Source organism: Anser brachyrhynchus (genome assembly GCF_964034855.1).
Source record: "Anser brachyrhynchus genome assembly, chromosome: 3".
In the NCBI taxonomy this organism is placed as follows: Eukaryota; Metazoa; Chordata; class Aves; order Anseriformes; family Anatidae; genus Anser; species Anser brachyrhynchus.
The window spans coordinates 17579078-17596030 of NC_137696.1; positions in this window are offsets into that span (position 1 = coordinate 17579078).

Genomic DNA, 16953 nt, shown 5'->3' on the forward strand with positions numbered 1-16953 from the left:
TCCCTCTTCCCACAAGCTCTGGGCATCCTTGCTGTCCTGTCCCCGTCAGAGGCTGTTCTGGCAGTGTCTGATATTTCTACAGCCCTGTGGCAAGGGAGGACTTGCTTTGCATGCCACACAGCCAAGGCTGTGTGGGATGCTGCTTCTAACTGGAGGCTTGGCCCAGTCCCTAAGGAATTTAGTTGCAGTCCTTGGTCTGTGGGTAATATTTGGGGTTAGGGCAGTCATGTTCTTTGTTCCTCAGCAAGGCTTCTGGGTCACTGTGGATTGTTAAACAATTATTTGCTTGCTGGACCTGTGTGGGTAAAGATCAAAAGCCTCTATGTAGTGATGGTAGATAAGCCTTTCTCCCTAAGAGACATCAAACTGGTCTTACTCAACCTGTGCAAAATAAATGAATGTTCTGGCACGTATGCATATATTAAAAAAAAAAAGTCAAATGGAGCAAGGCAGATTTTTCCAATAACCTTCTGCTCTATCTATGAGAAGAAGCTGATAAATTGTGCAGGGAAAAATCCACCCCTCCCACACTGGACCTGCACATTGAGGATCTTCACGAGTGAGGTACAAAGACTTCCCAGAGAAAATCCAAACACAACAGACAGACTAGTTGCTTACTGCTGTGTAGGTGAGTCATTGCTGGTAGTATGACAGGTGCCTGCTTGCTCTTGTGGTCCCCTGACTTTTCATTATAAAGACCTCTTCACTAAAAGAGTTGCTGTCCTTTGCTGTCCTGTACTGAAATGAGGGCTGCTGGCAGTGGTGATATGGTGGTGTGTACAGATAGAGAATTCCCTACTGTCCCAAAAGTGAATTTGGATGTGGCCAGCCTGTTTTTGGAAGACTGTATTCCATGGTATGGATGTAGTTATTTTATCTGAATTTGGCTTCTGGGTCAGGGCATGTTTGGTTCACTAGCTGAGACAACTTTGTCCCTTTTCTATTTAAGATATTGCATGTGATCACATGGATGAAGTCTGACTTGGGATGCTTTAAAGAGAGCAAGGACATAAAGCATGTAAATAACTTTTAAGTCAAATGGCGGAGTATATCATCACTAAATACACGTAGAATTTCTGACCACCCACACCACTTTGTTTCTTTGTCAGAAAGCAAATGTTTCACTGAGTCAACAATATATTTATTTTTTCTGTAGGGTCTGCTCACGTGGAGAAAACACCATTGTTACTAGTTACTCCGCATGCTTCTGAATCTCTCCAGTGAATTTGATCCATCCCCAGTTTTGACCTGTGGCTGGCACTTTTACAGGTTGGTTACTTATTGTACACTTTTTCGGCTTTGATACTAAGAGTCTGGGGGTACAGGTGAGGTGTGAAAGCTCTGCCCTGGAAGAGCAGTTATGCTGCTGTGAGACTCCTCCAACCTGTCTTGTTCCAGGCCAGCATCAGGGTTCCTGTTGATGGAGATGGCTGGTCACCACAAACTGTGATAAGCAAGCAACTAAAAAGTCACACTGTTACCAGATCACTCAAAAGATTAACAAAAAAAAAAAAAAAAAAACCCACAATGCAACAACCAAATAAAATCTGGCTTTTGTACAATCCTGATATTTACCTGATACACCTTCATTCTCATAACAAATGGAAAACAAATAGCTGCTAGCTCTTTCCTTATTTCCTCATCAAAGGAGTCATTTCCCATCTTGCAGGAACTGGTTGCTGGGCCTGGTTAATCACATTTGCCCTCCATGCCTCTTATCACATTTTACGCTCCTCTTTTTCCAAATTGTGCTGCCTGGCGTTAGAAGGACCATGACAGGACACACCACAAGTACTTCCATGTCCTATAAAACAAGGTGTTTAATAAACAGCAGAGCTAATTAAGCCTCATTTCCTAAAAAAGCCTGGCTCATGTCCTGTTTCCTTTATAGGCAGCTTCCCCTCTGTCATCTATGATGCCTTTAGGTAATGATGAGCTGCATCCATGCTCGTCAGGCAGCCAGCACACTTGTGCTGATGGGTTGCCAGCTGCTGCCAAGCACAGCTTATAACAGGCAGCAAGAACGCTTTCTGGACTGCTCTCCTCTATCCAGATGCCAATTTTCAAAAAACTTGTACCAATGTAACATCCTGGAAACATCAGCTCTTCAGTGAGATTGATTGGCGAGTTAAAATTTATTAGAGGAGGATTGAAAAGTGCATGAATAGTCTGATCTCTTAAACATCATGGCTGTAGTGAATCAGGCCAAAAAGGAAAAGCAGCATATATTATATGAGCAATCAGGAGTGATTTCTTGTCTTTATCTCTTCCACCCCACCCTCCTTTTTTTCCTTTACAGAAGATCAGATGTATTACAGCTTAAATTCTGTAATCCTTTGATCAGGAATCAGAATCTAACTTAATGTTTTCACTTACTGCTCCTGCTGCAGAAAATATCTTAAATGCATGCTCTGCAAGAATTGTGTAACTGCTTTAGCTTGTCAAGACCCCTTGCTCTGGACTTCTCTAAAATACAGCAGTGGAGCTGAAGCTGGTTTCATTTCTGAGTGACCTGCAGATCTATACAGTGTCTGTTACAAAAGTTATCTCACTTTATCGGGACAGCAAAGAACATGTTCTTTGGAGCTTTAAAGAATGTTATTTTTGTTAGTTAATCAAGGTCTAGATGTTGAGCTTTAGACTGTTGTCATTTAGTGTGTTGTATTTGCAGTGATACTTAAAACTAGCTATAAAAAATGTTTGCTCCTTTTAAGGGGTTGGATGGCAAATCCCATCCCACCCTTCCACTGGACATAATGAGTTGCAATTGGAGTGATTACTTTGTCTAAAGGCTTTTCTTCCATGTAAGGCATTCATAATTTGGTCCACTCACGTGTCATTGCCTGTCCATGGGGCACATTTACTTGCATACAGCACCAAGTTTATGCACCTTTTAGCCTCTGGACCCAAACTAGCGGCTTCTGGCTAGCTTAGACAAGCTCTATTCTGACTCCTGTCCTCTTTTATATCATCCTCCGTGTGTCCTGTACCATCAATATTAGGCATAACCTCAAATCGCCAAACTTTTCGAAGCTTACATGCACGTCTTCTTGAATCAAGCCCCTTCCAGGAAGTATGGGCTCCTTTCCTGATTTTAACCAAATACTTTGTGGGCATCATCATTCCCAAAGCAGAATTATGATATGCCATGAGCATGACTGTCAGTCTCATCTCACTACCTTAGTTCTCTCTGGACATCATCCCAGGCTGCCCATTACTCTTGATCTACCTGCATTTGGCTAGTATTTATTTATCCCGCCTATGCTTTGTTGCACTAGAGGATATTCCTCTCCCTGCTAATAATCTCAATGGAAAAGCTGTCTTTGACTTCTGGCAGACACAGGCTCCTGAAATGGCAGTGACATTCTGTAGCAAAATGTCAGAGTTTGCAGCCATTCTTGGAATAATTTTCTGTGCAAGTTCTGCTCAGAATACAGTAACGAATGGTAATAAAAGCTGAATCAGAGATAATGATGCTCTGCAGTCAGTCCACTCCACTCTGATATGAATGCAACCCAGTGAATGTTCAGATGCCTCACAAGATTCACATCCAAAATCCAGAGTCTTTCTTGAGTTTGATTTTCATTTAATTTTGCAAATTGCCTGGTTGCTACAAACTGGAATTCACTAACGGACAAGTCCAAGATTTGCAGAGAATGCCATGCCAGAAGGATGTGTTGATGAAAACCATGAAATGGAATGGCACAGAAGATTGAATCCTGAGTTAAGACATGGCAGGTGACGTAGCAAAGAAGAAATGAGCAAAGAAAACCAATGAGCAGCTAAATTTCTACCTTCCAGTAGTGTAGGCTTCAGAACACACACCATGCTTTGACTTCCCCTGCAGGGAGCCTGGTCTAACAGCCAGAGATGCACTGATCATCTCGCTGTTCAGAATAAACAAAGTGGTTTTCCAAGTCATCAGATTTTCTCTCCCTGTCTTCATAAGCCCATCTGAAAAACATGAGGGTTTGTGCCAAGATAGAAGAAAAAAAATGGTTACGTTCTGTTTTTCTGAATAACATGCAAACCTCTTCCCTTTCCTGAAACTTTTGTGTCTTTTATTCTTTGCTTTAATTTCAAGCTTTCTTGAAGGTCACGAAATGGCTTTGGCTTCTCAGACCTATCTTGTGGAGTCTAGCATACACAAAACCATTTGTCCTGTTTTATTAATAAGCCATACAAAACAGGCTCCTCTCTCTGAGTTGGATTCTATTTGAAATATGTACTTTCGAGTTTTATTTTGTAAACCAAGTATATAAATATCAGTGGTTGTCGTGTGGAGTGCCTTTGGGATGAAAGGCAAGAATGCAGCTATAATACATCTTAAATGATGAAGTACGTCAGTCTCTGAAGTGCTGTTAGTGTCTAATTGGAACACAATAGGTCAAAACCTTATTATTTCAACAAAAGTAAAAGGGTAGTGCAAGAGCTCTCCATGTGCATGTGGACAGCAGTGAGAGGACATGAACAAAGAGGAGATATGAGCAGGTTTGCACACTTTTTAATGAAGAAAATGCAATATGTGTATCTTTCTAGCATTACTGGAAAGCAACTGATTTTTCTATTGAATTATTTCAAATGACAAAGCAAAATCTTTTACTGTAAGCATCTGGAATTGTTAACCAGTGTGTGTCACAGCTTTGGTAACAATTGAGAAGCATGTGAGCTTTGTATCCCACAATCCAAGGTGCTTAGAGGGAGAGAGAGTCTCCTGCAAACCTGAATTACTGTGCTGACATCTGTAACAAAGCTGGGAAGCTCTCATTTTAAGGCGTCCATGCCTCAAGAGGGAAAAGAAAGGTATGTTTCAGCACTGTTGCTCAGATTTGCTTTATGATGAAGTTTTCACAGAGCTGGGAGATTCCCTTCTGTGCTGATAAATATAGCATTAACCAAAAAATCTCTAATGATTCGTCTTATAGAACAAATACACATGACAAGTAATTTGCAAAGGTGGCAGCTGAACCTACGCAAGACAGATGTCTCAGTGCTCACTGAAAGAACTTCAAGACTGATTTTTGAGAAGAGAAAATATGAAAATATTTCTTCAAAAAAGAAAAAAGACATGCAGCTTTCTGCATTTGATTTGCCAAGGCAATAGATTGCTCTTTGCAGGAAAAAAAAAAAAGTGAAAGACAGGGTGCTTGCTCACCCTGCTTTAGATAGAGTTGACATATCCTCTGCGGATTAGACAATCATTTATATTATATATAATTATATAAGCAATCAAATATATAATAAATATAAGGATTACAAACTTCTGCAAGTAGGTGTCTTGTCACAGCCTCTGCATATTTTGTGGCAGAGCGCAAGGAGGATCCAGCTAAGCCTTGTAGTTGCCTTCATTTTGATGACCCAGTAACATCTCAGGTTGTTCTGTTGACTTTGAGGGGTTTGGGGTCAGACCCCTGTTTCCTCACAATAACAAGGTCACAGACTTTCCGTGCAGCGTTTAAAACGTGCTCCTTATCTCCACCCGGCGAACTGGGGCTGTTTTCAGTTGCGTCTGTTGCAACTCTCAGCTTGGAAATCCTGCTGCATAATTCCTCCTAAGGTCAGCCTTTCCCCGGGTACTTTCACACTAGGGTGTTTATGCAGATTGTTGTGGTCAAACTCGTCTGACTCTGTTGTTTCTCCTGGCAAATACAGACAAAATCTCAAAGCTGACTGGTGACAGGCCAGCTTCTGTGAGATGGTTTTGCTTCTGCCATGGCAGAGACTGGATTGGCTTTGAAATGGCAAGTTCTTTTTCATGCTGGCGTTAACATCATGTTCACTTTAGTGGACGGAGAGGCGGTCAGGGCCTCTCGGCACCAGCGTGGTTCCCTGAGAAAGCGGCCTTGTGGTTTGCGGCTGATGAATGGTGTTCCTTGGGGCTACCAGGGTGCATGAGCCAACTAAGCTGCTGTCCTTCTTGGCTGAGACAGTAAAATCACCCCTGCAATGCTGATTGCTATGCCTGTAAGGAAATGGGAGGCACTTTGAATGAACTTTGATCAGAAACTAGCTTGCAATTCTCCAGTATTTATTTTCAGCTAGAAGATGCACATGGTGCTTCTAGGAAATGCATCTTCCTTGTCATGCTCTGCTGAAGACAAATTCATATGAGACCAGAGAAAACAGAAAAAGCTCCGCTCAAACTGCTGTACTTCCCTTCTTCTGCAGTTCACTGCCAAGTGCAATAAACCTTATTTCGGCATAGACTGAAGCATCACAGGCAAAACTTGATTTCATTATTACATTTCATTTGTTTTCTTGGCATTGTCTTGTTCCTGTCAGGCTCCCTGATAATCCATTTTTCTTTTCATTTTGCTGTTTTTTTCCATCCACTTATGTTTACTTAGTGCCCGAATCAATCTCCTGTTACCAGTCATTCATCTCAAATCCTTCCACTTCATAGAGACTACAAATGACTTGGAAAAGTCACTTCTGTTTTATTTTTAAAGGTCATTTGCCAATAACAGTGCAACATCAGATCAGGTTTCATACTAGACAGAAATCAGCAAAATAGGTCATTTTTCCTCCTGTAGATGAGCTCTACATTTGCGTATTTGGACCTCAACTTTCTCCTTGGAATCCAGTGAACAATATTTCAAGTGCTCCATAGACACTTGGGGCAGCAAATTGTATTGGGAGCCTGATGTTTAGCTGTGTTTCTTCTTTTGTTTTGCTCTGGTTATGATAGCGGACGCATTCTGACAGGATTGCTTTAAATCAGGAAGATCCTCCTAATAGCACCCGACAGTTTAATTGATGTCTTGGCTTCTCTGTTAGTCATTTTTGGCAGCAGCACACCTTCTACTGCACAGTGTCTAATCCTGCACTATTAATATACTAAATTCAGCCGCACATACCTGCAATCTGTTTCAGAAGAGGAACATGTATAAATGACCATGCAACAGGATTTCTTTGTGGAGTGGCTATTAGTTACTTGTACAGTCAAGCACTTGCTCTTCCAGTGTACAGGTTGAAAGAATGACAGGAAGAGGTTGGAAGGAAGGGGACATTAATTACAATAGCATTATACATTTTAATGATCTTTTTGAAGGGTGGCTAACTTTGGGGGGAAAGATTACATTTTTTTATTTTTTTTCATGTAGGGAATGGCCAGAACTTTGAAACTAGCCCCGTCTCAGTGACATTTGGCACCGGAGAAGCAGATGAAAAGACAAGGCCCTACAAACATAATAAAAGTAGATAGCTAAATGGAAGGGTGAAACCCTACCAATATTCATTCTGAGGACAGACTGGAGAAAAATTTGGCATTTATTAGGTATCAGAGAATCTGTGCAAACTCTCCCCTCGTTCCTCTGCTCTCAGAATCTTATTTTCTCAGACAGCCTCTTTCCTTTAAAAGATGGGAAATGAACTGCACTGAAATGAAAATTTTCAGTATGATGCATTGATTTCTGTGAGTTTTAGTTTGGTTTTCAAAGTTTTAAAATTTTTAATAGTCTTTTTGGATATTGTTCTCTGAAAGTTTTTTTCTCTTTTTTTAATATATTTGAAGAGGTTTATAATTGACTGTGTTCATTTCTTTCTGCTTCTTTTCTCCTTAACCTTATCTCTCACAACTAATTTGCAGCAGATAGCTCTTTTGAAAAGGATTTGTGTGTGTGTGTTTGTTTCTTTTGCCACTGGATTCAGCAGCAGCAACAGCTCTTGGTTCTTTAGATGATTACCTTGTGGTGTCCCTGACATTTCCCTGCCTTTGTATTAAGTATTTATGCTGTAGATAAACTGCCGTTGCTGGAGTGATAAAAGCATGTTACTGAAAGAGTTTTTGTACTCCGCTGGGTAATTCTTCTGGCTGCACAGAGAGGATTGTCTTCTTTCATGTGGCCAGCAGGTGAAACCACAGAAATGGCAAACACCGTGGAAAGAGATTTTACAATAACCAATGCTTGCTCATTGTCCTTCAGGCCGGTTTTATTTCCGCTGTGAGGAAAACAAATCCAAAATCTGGAGTGTCTCGTCTCATGGGCAGTTTCAGATGAGGATACAGAATTAGGGTGTGCTTCTTGGAAATGAGGAAAACAGATGCACCAGGATGGTTATGCCAGGCCTGCTGGCACTGTGTGGTGATGTCCCATGAGCATTGCTTACCATGAATCTGCTTTTTATCAAATTCTCTATTTTTTTCCAGAAAAAAAAAATAGTAGTGAAGTGAGAAAAATTTGGGTATGTGATGCCCTAACAGGCGAGCAGGCAAAGGTATAGGTTCTACCTGAACAAACCTCCTCTTTGCTAGCATCTATATCAAGGCTGGGCAAAATCCAAGGTGCATGTTTCTCCATTTGTGTTTGTAGGTCCTGGGGGGGCTGTGGGCTCTGCCTTTAAATTCACCTGTATTGGCCCACATTTCTGACTTTTTGAGCACGTTTTTGAGCAAAGCAACTTAGATCAGTAGTAAACCAGCAGAGAAAAGGCGTTTCAGAGAGATGGAAACTATTCATGGGCTGGATTTAGTAAGTGGTCTTGTCTGAGAAAACAGTTTCCACAAGTGATGGAATACTTCCCCTTGGACGGTGCTTTAAGCAGGTTTCTTATATCATGCCATGAACATGTAGTGAATAACCACAGACAAGCTGTGGGAGAAATTGAGTGTTTCACTACAATTAAATCAAGAACAGCTCTTTTGACCCACAGCAGAGCTAAAAGTGGCTCTAAGCACTTAGAGTCATAGAGTCATTGAATGGTTTGGGTTGGAGGGGACCTTAAAGATCATTTAATTCTAACCCCCCTGCCATGGGCAGGGACACCTCCCACTAGCTCAGGCTGCCCAAAGCCCCATCCAGCCTGGCCTTGAACATCTCCAGGGATGGGGCATCCACAGCTTCTCTGGGCAGCCTGTACCAGTGCCTCACCACCCTCATAGTGAAGAATTTCTTCCTAATATCCAATCTAGATCTACCCTCTGTTAGATTAAAACCATTCCTCCTTAACAGCTTACTTTTTTTTTCAATGTTAGGTGTGTCTTTGTGAGCCAATCCATACCAAGTAATTTCCTCCTTGTGTATGCCACAACCAAGTCTACACCTTGGTTGTGTCCTAGCATCGGTGTCCTAGAAATTCGTCACCACACATGGTACCAACAGCTACAGGATTACATTGTGGGCCACTGGGTCATGGAAGAAAAAGTGTACCCCATGTCAATACCTTCCTGGTTAGCTCTGGCCCGTGTCTGTAGGCTGGGTGCGAGCTGAGGACTGGAGGAGATGAGGGAATGAGATGAGGGAATGCAATGGGTTCACACTTCCATAGTTCACACTTGGCTCTCAGATCCAGGGACCGCTTATCTCCTGATGCGGAAGAGAGAAAAAAACATAACCATGATTAGAAAGATGCGTAGTGTGTTGGCAGTGGCAGGGTAAATGAACTCTCTCATTCCTGGCAAGAAGGAGTGCAACAAAATCAGTGCTTTAATAAAGGCAACTTAGTATTTTGCATTTACTCTTCTTTCTGTCTTTCAGCATATTGTAAATAACAAATGCTTATAAATTAAGCTACCCTGCTAAGCAAGCAACTTAGGCTAGTTTTAGGAAGAAGAGATCAATTTATTTCTATTCACGACAGAAAGCAATCTTCTGTTCCCTTAGATCATGAGCTTTTGGGGGGCAGCATCACCTCATCACTACACATTTCCCTTCTCTGACTGGTATTCAGGATGCAGATCTGCACCTGTGAAGATACAAGCCTGGGAAATCCACTATCCTGTGACGGATGGACAAGACTAAGTCATAATAGAAGGAATTCTGCCCCCCTCCCTTTTTTAAAATGTATTTTATGGCATGTGAAATAGACCAACCCCTATCCATCCAAAGCCTCCTGACTTTCTTATTGTAGTGAAAAATGACATTTATCAGCATGGCTGAGTGTTAGGAAAGTCTATTAATGGAAGCAGTATGAAACTGGAAGGAGGTGACTTTTAGCAACAATCACATGAAGCTTTTCTTCTATTAAAGCACTGCTTCAGGCAAGAGTGTGCTGCTTGATTAGTTTTTTGGAGAACAGATTTTCATTCATAATGAAAACATACATCTCAGCCACTGTTATTAATGTGCACATGCTTTAAAACAAAAATAGAAAGAATCCAAAGCCAGGAAGCTGTCAGGGCAGCTTAAAACAGTATCAGATCATGACAAGGTGGGCTGTTCGGTCCCACAGCAGTGTTTGTGTACCCTGGGAGGCACGTGCTGCGTGTGAGTCACTGATATCAGTGGAGCAGTCATTCATATAGCAGCCAAATTGGATCCCTGCTTCCTCCCCATCCAGTGGTCTTGGTCCTCCTTTCCAGTGTTTCTTTGCTGTCCTTGGCTTCTGGGATGTTGTGGACAGAGCTGTATGTTGCAAGTTTCTGGGAGGTGGATGCCTGCATCTCATCTGTTTGCTGAACATGTGAGTGATTTTTCCAGAGTCTACTTACATGGGGAGATCCTTACTGTAGTACCTTGCAAAGGGTTAGCCTTTGTTTTGTAGATCACATGTATTTGTTCAGGCGGAATGTGAAATACGAAAGTAAAACAGAGCCCTCCTTCAAAGAGTCACTTTGATTAGAAAAGGCTGACTTGAATTTATTTTCCTTTCTTGGAACCATCTGTGGAGCAGAGCGTGGGACAGAGCCAACGAGTCCTGCTGTTTGGCATTGTCACTCCTCTGCTCAGCACAAAACATGGCAACTTGCATGTAGGCACGTGCACCATGTGGAGAGGAAAGGAGGTTAACACTGCTGTGTTTGTGTGTTGCATGGGCCCTATGGATGCACCAGCAGTGGCGCTGTGTGAAACAACACTAACAGAACCTAGGAAGAAGGTGAAATTGCAGAGCGCCTTCTAGAGAGGGGACTGTGTGAGGGACTTGCTCGTTCATCCCTTATGGGTGTGAGGATTCAAGGATAGTTAGAGAAGTTGAAGGGTAAACTCAGACCAAAAAGAGTAAGGGCCACTTCCAGCAATGAAGGATGAAAACTCTGCCTTATGAGCACTAGAGGCTGAAGCGACATCTTTCGCAGCTGATGGGTGAGCTTGTGTCTTTCCCGATCTTCACTTTAGATCCTCTTCTCCCTTCTCGGTGAGCACAATGAAACCATCCCAAGTTGCACCATAGAGAAGGTGGGCAAATATTGGAAGGCCAGGGCTGGAGTCCCCATCCCCAGAATTATTTAAGAGACCTGTGGATGTGGCACTGAGGTACATGGTTTAGTGATGGGACTTGGTAGGTCAAGTTGGTGATCAGACTTGATGATCTTGAAGGTCTTTTCCAGCTTAGGTGATTCTGTGATCCTGTTCTATGAACAGCCAAGCAAGTCATTGCCAGCCCCACACTGAAATAACATCCTTCAAGTGCCCAAGTGTCTGCAGGAGCTCTGAGGCACAAGCTTAAAACTAAGGTCATGGCGAGCCAGGGCTTATGTGGAAGTGGTTGCCCAAAGAAGAAGAGCCAGCATGTCAGTGTGACCTGTCAGAGCCTCCAGCCCTTCTGCCCGCCATGGAAAGATGTGCTTTCTAATTAGAGATGCCAACTTTTAAATTGCTCTGTTGACCACCTGGAATCTGTTATGGAGAGTGGTTCCTTGAGATCAGAGAGATGTGAGTGTTTGCATGGGGGACCCCAACCACTTCCAAAGGTTCCCCTCTGATCATCTCCCAGCCTGGCTGAGAAAGAAAAAGGACCTCTTCCCCAGGGCTAACAAGATGACTGCAGCCACACTTATAAAAACAAAGTAATATTTGAATAGTTTTTCCCTTAAAACCATCCAGATTTTTTCTCTTATAGTATTTCTGCTACCATATGTGTTTTGGGATCAGGTAAATTGGGAATAGTTAGAATTGTTACCAAAAAAAGGCAAATGAACTCTTGAACTTAAAAAATAAACCCATGAATTACTGTTCTCTTCCCCTGTTTGCATATTTCACTGCTTTTGGGATTCCTTCTGACAAGGAAATTTCTATTATGATTGCAGCCTTGCCAGGAAAACTAAAAGCAGGAAATATGGCTGGATAACTTGTTCACTGGAGTTTTCCAGGCGAAGAGGTAAAACTACACAAATATCTTAAGGCTCAGACACACTTTGGAGCTAAATTAAGCTGCAATCCCGCTGCCTACCTCTGCTCCTTTGCTGTGTTTAGTGTCTGACAGTCCCCCAAATTTCATGCAAGCTGCAGGATAATTGAGCTTGCTGTTTTTCATGTTTGCCATTTCTCCTGGAGGTACTAGTTCCCGTGCTTGATGTTTTCTCCCTGCTGTAACGCTAACTGCTTGACATATTAATAGTGTGTATTTTTTTTATCTGTCAATTTTTATAGTGTGCTATGAACCCTAGGAGTGTTTCTATTGCCTATCATTTTCTCCAGAAAATGAGTGATTATTTGTACTTTTTTTCTACCATGAGAGTTTGGGCTGGTAGAGACATATTCTGGGACAGTCTGCACATGTAAGCACCTTTCACAGGGGTGACAGCTTGCTCAACCATAATTTTTGGACTTTTTCACATAATGAATCCTTTGCTTCAAAGGCATAAAAGTCCCAAGCTGAGGAGAGAGAAGCAGTGCAGTCTTTCATCTATTTTCCAGACTGGTATTTTCACTTAAGCCTACAAATCCAGCTTCAAGTCTGGGTCTTGCCCTCAAATGTGACATGCATCTGTTCATCACCCAAAACCACATGCATGTGCCTGCATGAGAAAATGAAGTAATTACGTAGGAGGTCTGGAAGTGTTTTAACACATGGGGAAGGTTGTTATCTCAAAAAGATGCTCTGCTGGGAAGGGAAAAAGGATATAAATGGCACAAGCAGAATGGGGTTCAGGAGAGGATTCAATGCTCCAGAGGAACATTAGCTGATTTCCCAATTTCCTTAGAGGCTCTTCAGCTCCTTAAGGATTGTCAGAGTCTCAATGGTTCCCAGCCATCTGGAATGATTTATATCCCATTCCTACCTCCACAAGGCCATCAGCTCGCTTGCAGCACATTTTGGACTGAGATGTGGGCAATAGCTGTATCTGGGAGAATGAGGCTCTGGCTTGTGCGGGAGAGGGGACACTTCAGTCTGGTTCTTGCCTGTTTGGGCTCTTCTGGCCTGGATATGCACCCAAAACAAGAACAAAAGCAAAGAGAAATATTGGCCTCCAACCACAGCCTGTTGCAATGATTACAGAGTTGAAAGCTGGAGAGGAGAATTTTGTGAAATTGTGGGGAGTTACTAAGGTTCTGTGCTCGTTTGGGGTCTTAGAGAACAACAATCTGTGTGGGACTGGGGAGATTCAGTTTAGAAAAGGGAACAGTGAATAGGAGTATGGTAAAAACCTTACATTCATTAAAAAAAAAGTTCTTTCTCTGTAGAAGGGCAATGAGCTGTTGTTCATGTCTTCTTGGATAGGATGAGATATGAGGAACATCTTACAGATGTGGCAAGGGATATTGAACCTAGACATTAAGAACTGCTAATATTATTTAAATTATTCATGATAATAAACATCAGATGTAGGACTTTTTGATTAGGAGAGCTAAGATTGCCACAGGTAGATGGAGAAGCAGGCCCACTTTGATACTGGGTTAGCCAAAGGCACTGCAGGACAGTTTAGGTTTCACAGAGAAAAAGTACTGGATGTGCTATAAGTTCTTCAGCAACCCATGGCTTTTGTGTTCAAGATCTGGCAAGTGTAACTTTCAGATCAAACTTCAAAAGCATGATGGGGGAAAAAAAAAAAAGTGAATTTTGACTCAGATGTTGTTCTCGTGGCCTTTCTCACCAGATGCTATGTTTTGGGGGAGTGCAAAGACCTGGACGATGAAAAAAAGGCAATTTCATTTCTAAGGCCTGAGAAAGTTGGATGTATGAGAGCAGCTGCTGAATGTGCTTTTCAGGAGATCACAGTCAGTGAAAACAAGTTGTTGCTCAAAAGCATTCTTTTAATGTTATAAAAACACCCAAAGTAACTCAAAACCTGAATCCCATTAGCTCTGTGTTGGCCAGAGCCAAGACAAGGTGGGAAGCAGAGATCTGCTCGGAGAGTCACTATCAAGTGTGCCTGTAGCAGGGTCCCTGGGAGAAGCAAGGTGCTCACATGCATACAGAGAGCCAAGGTCGTCTCATCCAGTGAAGGGCTCGTGCTGAACTAAAGCTAGTGTTCACAAAACCAAACCCATGAAAAGGAGAAGCGAGCGACTGGGAGAAAGGCATGACTTGGAGGAGAGAAGAAGGAGGGAAGTGAAGACGCGAGAAAACCCCCAAATTCAAGTAAGCTGAATACTTGATTTCAGCTTAGTAACTGAGATACTAGTTTTGATCTGGATTGTTAAAGGTTGTCCCCTGCTTGATTCTGGATGATTTGTTTTCCTCCTCCTGCGTTAGTAGTTATTTGTGCTTTTAAGACATCTGTTGTACAAGGAGCTGATTCTGAGCGCAGACCTGCAGTGTTCCTAGGGGCTTGAACTCAGGGTTGAAATACACACATCAAATTTAATTACTGTAGTCGAACTGATGCTCTCCATATCACTAGGCTTAAAATATGGGCTTATGGTTTTCCTCTGATTGAAAATTGAAAGTAAAATGTTTTTGGTATCTTCCCTTCCCCTCTTCCAAAATATACGTCATATATTTAAATATCTGTATCTACAGATGTCCCTATCTATACAGGCATGGTGTCATACATGTAACTACACACGCAAATAACACCTGAATATTCAAGTTGGATACTTCAATGTGAAAAGACCAGAAAAGAGAAATGGCAAGATAAAGAGACCAGTGCTGGTTTCATATTTGCAGACTGCAGCATGTGAAAAGCAATGCCACAGTGTTGGTGGGTACAACAGAAACACAGAGTTGTACCCAGTGGACTGCACTCAGGGAAAATTTCTGTCAGAGCCTGAGAAATGTTTTCATCTCAACTGCAAAAAGGAATATAGCTTCTGTACAGGGGCACAATATCTGGGAAATCCACCCTCTGCATTCCTTGTGCTGGGAATCTGGTCCCAAACTGTTACTCATAAGAAAGTACACCTCTGCTTCTTCATTTTAATTTTTACTTATTTTTTGCTGGGGGTTATGAGAAAGACGATACAGAACACAGCAAGCTCAGTCAAGGAATTAGCACAGTAATAACTTTAGGCATCTGGGGAAGAATCAGCCCATTTGGAGAAAAAGAATACATAAACGTGTACTGGATAACAACACTGGGAAAATAAATTACAAAGAAAAGAGAAGCTGATATAATTGTTGTAAACAAAGCCAAGTATACAATTACAGCTACTCAAGGCTTTTATTATGAGAAAGCCAGTTAATCTAACAAAAGCCTTGCTCAGCTCTTTTTAAAAACAAATCCAAAAAAAATCTGTGCCAGAGAAGCAAACTGCACAGAGGAATTATGTTTAATCTCCCAGTGAAATTTAGTGAGGGCGCCAGCAGCTGGGGAGACTGGGATTCAGGGGCAGCTACTGGTCAGACTGGGTGTCCGAGCCCAGCTGCAGGAAGGTTCCACCTTGCACATCCATATATACATATAAAATATATTCTCACTAGTGGGCCTCCATCCTGCTTAGCCAGAGAGGGAAGCAGGATGAGGCCACTGATTCTGTTTGTGATCTGTGTGGTTGGCCACATGCATACGTCTATAAGTGGTGCATAAGTGTGCTCTGGGTGTGTGTGCCTATTGGAAAAGAGTTTTTAGGCTCGCTGCTGGTTGGACTGGGGGCATGGAGCTGTGGCAGCCTTGCAACTCTCAGGCAGTTGGATTCAGCATGATATATCCTCCTCTGACAGCACCAAGATTTTATCTTGGCTGGGGCTTCTCTAAAATCTACGTAGTCCCTGCTGAACGTGCTTGAGCTGTTCCTTGATGTCAACCCTATTTTATGGGCTGACATGGGGGTGGGTCAACTAAGCAGAGTTTTCAAAGCTGGCTGAGGACCATTTATAGGGGACCATGAGTTTGTTCCCTCTTCTAGGTCTGTAGATCCACCTTCTTTTCATACAAGATGCTCCAGAAAGCTGTTGGATTGCTCGTGATTCACATTTTATGGAAAGGTGAGCAAAATGAGCTCTGGCTCACAGCGAACGATAACTGAGATAAGAAGTAGTAGGAACTCTGAACTTCAATTTGTCAAGGGAAAAAAAAAACAACGCAGCGTAGACTGCAGTTCTGTGGCTTAGTGAGTGATAGCATGATGTCATTTCTGACACTTCCTGCCATTTGGGTAATGAGAAGGACATTTATACTCACCGCAGGAATGCTGTTATAGGGTGACTTTCTTTGATGCTTCATAAAAAAGAAAAAAAAAGAAAAAAAAAGAAAAAACAAAACACAGATGTTTAAGCAAAAGAAAACTAACGAAAATTAGTGCTGGTTGATGACTTTTAGATGGTGTGTCTACTGCCTGCAAATGCTATGGTTCATCAAAACTGAAATTTGGTGTGAAGATATTTACTGGTCCTTTCACAAAGAAATGCCCTATGCATCACAGACAAGCACAGACTTTTCTGAAGTTTTCAGCTCACTTGCAGAGCCAGCTTGCAGTTCTGCTACTGGCAACACAGAGCTGCTGTTTTCCTGAAGGCCTCAGAGCAAATATCCAACAAATGGTTTGCCTTCCCCAGCATCGCTGCCCCAATGACCAGAAATGTCCCCAAAGTCAGGTTTTGAAAAAAAAAAAATGGAAAAAAATCCAAGCAGGACACATTAGAGAAAAGAAAGGATTAAAAAAAAAAAAAAGATTCCCCAATCTTCCCTGTCAGAGAGCAGACATCTTGATAAATAGATAGGGTCATCCTTTGTCTATTGTGTGCTTTGCTTGCAGGTTGTCTCTGACACATGATTTATCATTAAATACCAGCCGACCGTCCTTGAAGGGAACTCTGTTATTTCAAAAGGCACAGAAACATCCTGCTGAAGTAATCCAGGCTATTCAGCACAGCCATCTGACTTGCTGAGCTGCATCTCTTAGGACCATTTGG